A 6,000-nucleotide genomic window follows, 5' to 3' on the forward strand; every position below is an offset into this window, starting at 1 on the left:
TGTCAGAGCTCCTTCCATTAGGAGTGTAATGCAACATAACACACGCTGATGTGCAAGCATATGGAATAAATATTATTTTAAGGCAGCACAGAGAATAGTGGATATGAGTAATATATTATGCCACCATTAAAGGGTTTATTGTGCTTGGTTTCATGTATTACTGCTTCAGAAGGTGCAGCTAACACATTCCCAGCAGAATAAAATGAAAATTTATATGGCTAATGGAGTGTGAAATGTAGAACAAGGGAGTGACTAAAGGACAGGTCACAGATGCACACACACACACACACACACACACACACACACAAACCACTGATATACAAGCCACGTATACAGTAGGGGTCAAAAGTACTGGAAGTCACATTTTCAGTGCATTTTTACTTTACTTTCTCATAAAATTCCAGTAAGTATAATCCATTAGGCTAATAGGAAAGTGAAATAAAAAGGACATATGGATAACTTTTTATCACTATGAGACAGGCTATATATGAAGAGTGGTAAAATTCATATTGATCAGCATGAATGTTCACTCACCGCATACTATAATGCATATTTCTCCAAAAAAAAAAAGGAGAATCTGACAAGCTCTAATCTGATTGGCTGCGTCTTTATGCCACACAACACTATTTTTTTCGTTCTTGGAAACCAAGTCAAATTTAAAAGGGTTGATAGAATATGCATACAACAAACTGTGGGTGGTTGCTTTACATATTAACCAGTCTCTTGCTTTCTAAGACGGCATCATGGGCCAGAATAAGCTTCGAATGGATCAGACCTAATTCTGTAGTCAAAAGCCTGGTGAGTGAGACTAGCATCAGTATAACCCAGTTTTTATTTCCATTAGCTTTTCAATGGTATTCTGTTCAGAAAGCATCATACTTAACAATTTGTATTCTCAAGCCCCTGGGAAAAGATTAATTTGTTCACTTAAAACCAATCTCTAATTTGCTGACCACATAAAGTGGAGGTCTCGTTGTATCGCTGGACCTCAGCGAACAGTAATTTGTTTTCTGGGAAGGGATAGGCACTTTGTGTGGGTGTAAAAGAGGCTGTGCATTACTGTAGTTTTCTGTAATTGAAGTGCTAAAATGACAGAGGATTTACAGATTTGCCAATAGCAGGTGTTGGGAGATAGATCGGCGCTGGCAAGCCACAGCATTATATTCTGGTCTCAATGACAGGCTCATTTGTTATCTCTTGACCACAGGTAACTGGACTCAAACGGGTTTGAAAGAAAACGTGAACAAAGTGGCTTAATACTTCAGAATGATTTAGGGAGGAACTATTGTCAGATCTTTAAAAGAAATAGCCTAATTCATATACACATAATGAACCTTTTTAATGACTTCCCAACATGCATAAACTCTATACTCAAGCAATGCAACCTTGACCCCGAAAAGCAGTGAACAAGCAGTTATTTGTAGCCCTGTGATCAATACTAATCTAACAGGGTGAGGAGAAAGAGAGCAGGAATCTGGGTCAATGATAAGGTAAATGGGCAGAGATGCCGGACGGTGCATGGAACAGAGTACTTATGCAAGGAAAACCTGTCAAGATGAAGGAGGGTCGGGGGAAGGACGCAGAAATAGATCGGCACAGAATCATGACTCTTAGACTGAATGCTCTTGTTCACAGGGTGAGGATGCAGGAGACCAAAGCTGGTGCTAAAATAACCAGTGGCCTCCAGAGAGAGTGTGCTGAATAGTGGGACAGTAATCTGTCTTAAGCCTCACACAGGAGAGTGCTTGAGTGGGTGCTGATACGACTATTATTGTTGCAGCCATGCTTATGCACACCAAAATATTCCCGACAGACATTCTACTGACTAAGTAACTTTGAAAGGCAACTTATTATATAACCCGAACCTGAACCCTAACCTAACAGTCTACCTCTAATGAGAGTTAGTTGACATGTAGTTGCACAATTACTTATAGTATAATGTCTAAAGTAGACTATCAAAATAAAATGTAAACCAATGTTTTTGAAAGAAGTCTCTCATGCTAATCAAGGCTGCATTTATTTGACCAAAAAACAATGTAAATTGTTTTTGATAAAATGTAATTTATTCATATGACCGCAAAGCTGAATTTTCAGCAACTATTTCAACCAGTCTACGGTGTCACATGATCCTTCAGAAACCATTCAAAAATTAAAAGCAGTGAGACTTTTTATTTTTTTCAGGATTCTTTGATTAATAGAAATTTGATCTCCTTATTGCTTTTATTAAATTGGTTACACCACACAATACAAATATTAATGCCAGACAAATATGTTGGCCTATCAATGGCCTACATTGAGTAAACCTTCATTAAGTAAAATCACTAAAAGCCTTTCTTCCACTGGAAAAAAATAGTCCCTGACCGCAACCAGCAGCAGAAGTTACATTATTACACATTACAGTAAGTAGCGAAGACTTTTATATTGAAAGGATTGAAACTTCTTATGAACACGGAGCAAAACGCAACTGACAAATGCTTTGACTAACGCTGTCAGTGTCAGGACAGGAAAACCCACTAACTATTAAAAAGACAAGATATCGCAGCGGATATTTAAACTGGATATTTAAACCAATGAGAACAAACATGTTTACGTTGATAAGAGTGGTTGCTAAGGGTGTTGTGTAGTGATATCGTTGATAAAACACATGCTATTGACCAATCAAAATCAAGGACTGGAACTAACATTTTAATAATTTTCAATAAGGTTCAAATATTTAACATTATTGCATTAGATATGCTGAAAAGAAAATCCAGGCTTCTATGTATATAGTTTCTACCTAAGTACCGGTACTTCTAAATGGGCTGAGGCTGGGATTTAGTTGGTTTGAAGTGAAAGTATGTTATAAACGTATACTATATGCAGAGAGCATTCACTCAGTATTGTTATCTCATTTTTGACCAAAGTGGCTTTATACTATTGGCTATATACTATTTATTATTTTTAAATCATGTTAATTTAAATTTACACAACCTAAAATGTTACATAAATTAATAAATGCAGTAAAAATATTGTTCATTGTTAATTGATTAATGCATTGATTAGTGTTCATTTCAAAAGAGAGAGGGAAAAATAAAGAATAAGAGATATAAGACTGAATACCCATCCTGAAGAATTCTCTCTTTTTATTGTGATTCATCCGTCTATATTGGGTAAGACAATATAAATGAATCACTGCAGCTTTGATGGCTATAAAAGGAAGTGGCGCCATTATTTATTAACATTTTGAATGTTTAATGTTCTGTTTTATGGATAATTATGCATAATATCAATGTGTTATGCCTAATGATCTGTTGTATAGGCTACATCAAATTGTTATGTTCACCACAGGGTGAATGAAAAGTGAAGTGTTTTTAATGATTTGGTTGCAGCAGTTTTATACAGTTTTACACCTTCCCATAATATATAATGGTAACACGATATTTTGCAGTGTCTCTATTACACATCTTACATGTACTTAGTAGTAACATGCATAATTAAAAAGCCACTAATCCTAAACATAATTATATAGTATTACTCAGATTTGAATAATTGCACTGTAACAAAGGCACCTTAAAATAAAGTGCAACCTATATATCATTATAATATTTATATTGTTTTTTAATGGACCACAGGAAATAATCGAATAAAGAATAACAGCCCCAGCCCCATGACAGAGAATGCTGTACTTCTAATATGGCAGTGTTGCTCTATAGACTGCGTGCCTGTGAGTGATGTTGATGCTTCGAGGTGAGTAAAAAGCAAGCAAGCTGGGAGGATGGATAATGAAAATAGAAGGGAGTGGTGTAAATGACAAAAGCAATGATGAAGAAACTCAACCTCAGGGCAGAAGATTATAATCATAAGAAAAGGGTGAAGAAGGCAAATATGGCTGAGGGAGTGAATGTGAGAAGATGAGAACAATGCAAAGAGGATAAATTAAAAACAAGATTGAGGTAATGTGAGCCATAGGTTCGGCTCACGTGCACACAGACTGAAGAGTAATGAGGTTTATAGAGAGAGGGAGGTGGAAATAGTGGCCATATTTGCTGAAGTGTATGAATTTGTGTGTGTGTGTGTGTTTGTAGATAAATGAGCTGTGGAGCAGAACAGATATCAGAGCCTTTCATCATCCAGGAAACTTACTGTAAGCATAAAACATGAGCAAAAACAGAAACAGAGGCCAAGAGAAAACAAAGACGGGGAATATTATGCAGTTTCTTTCCCTTTAAAATAAATAAAAGGTAAACTTTTACGCCACTAAATTTTAACTGTCTCGCAATGTAAACCTGCAATTGTAATATAAGGTCACGTCACAATTGTGAATTTCTTTCTCATTCTTGCAACTTTGTTATGTGATTTTTTTCAGCTCTTTTACTCTGAGACAAAGGTTCATACTTTGAATAGAGGGATAAAAAAATAAAATACTGAGCAAGATCGAGACAGACAGAATGAGAAAGGCCAAGATGGAGTATATCAGCAGACACATAACCATGAAGAATGCACGTGCTCCAATAAACAGCTTCAGTGAACAACGTCGTCAGAAAGTAACTCTGAAATAGATGAGGGTTTACCCGTTCCATTACACTTCAAATTAAATGTCTGAAATAAAATACCAGCTGCCACCAAAACCTCACAGTTCTCCGAGGAACGCAACAACGTGTCACCACCCGAATGACTCATGAAGCTCAGTCAGCCAGTAAAGTGCAGCCATCTTTTTAATAATGTCTTTACCATGCTGTGCTCTGACCTTTCAGCAGAAAACCAGAAGAGTTTTGTCCGAGAATACCATTACCCTTTTCTTTAAAATAACCAGTCACTGTCATGTTTTATTAGTGCCCATATATATATTTTGTTACACCACCAAACATCTGTTTTTTTTCTCACTTTTTCCCCCCCTATCTACTAATTAAAGTGGCGGCAAGTTTGACAGTCCAGCTCGTTGCAGTCACTTGTGGCAAGAAATGAAATCTGTGAGCATGCACTGTGTCTTCTCTCGCCTGATGCCTTCACCCATGAGGATTCCTATTAGGTCCCTTGAATAGATGAGAACCATCAAAACCACTAATTAAGTCATATTACACCACAACCCCTTTTATTGTAAATGCATTTTCATCTATGATACTATGAGAAGAAAATCTGATGCACTGATGAACAAGCATTCATTAGTGCCGAACAGCTTTGATGGACTAAAATGGATCCTCTTCTAATTGTCTAAGAGTCTTTTCAAAACCACAGAGGTCCAATGCACAGATTACAGAAAAACCTGTTGATAAGAAATTAAAAACTAGAGAGGAAGGAGTATGAGAGAGCTGAGAATGAGAGAATAGGCCTACCTTTTGAGAAAGGGCACATCGGCTGGGTGAATATTCAGACTTTCACCCTTTTTGACAGGGCATGTCGGGGTCCAGAACTCCAGGCCTCGCTCATCCTGACATTCAGAGGAAAGCCTGCCACTAGAAATCACAACTATAACCAAGACGGCAACACTTTCAGACACAAAAGGCATGCCGAAAAGTGGCTTGTCTGCACTACCTGAATCTCTTGAGTGATTCTGAATTGTATAGCAACATAATTGAAATGTCTTGGGGTTGGTAAGATTTTTTAAATGTTTTTAAAGAATCTTCTTATGCTCAAAGGCTGCATTTATTTAATCAAAAACATTCTAACAATATTGTGAAATATTACAATTTAAAATAAGTTTTATATTTTAAATGTTTTAAAACGTAATTTATTATTCCTGTGTGTCAGGAAATACACGCCGGACAGACAACTTTATCGTAGACACACAATGAGCAAGGAGTGAACAGGGGCCCGTTTCAGTAAGGAGGTTCAACCAACTCTGAGTTTAAATCTGAACTCTGAGTTGACTTACTCTGAGATGGGAAACTCTGAGTTTTGGGTTTCAGAACAGCTGAATTGAGGTAGTTCAATCAACTCTGAGTAGACTGACTCTGAGTTAAGCTCATGCACTCCAACTATAAAAAGCCACGATCAATGGAGCTCCGAAATTACGATTCACCA

Source organism: Gobio gobio (assembly GCF_949357685.1).
Source record: "Gobio gobio genome assembly, chromosome: 4".
In the NCBI taxonomy this organism is placed as follows: domain Eukaryota; kingdom Metazoa; phylum Chordata; class Actinopteri; order Cypriniformes; family Gobionidae; genus Gobio; species Gobio gobio.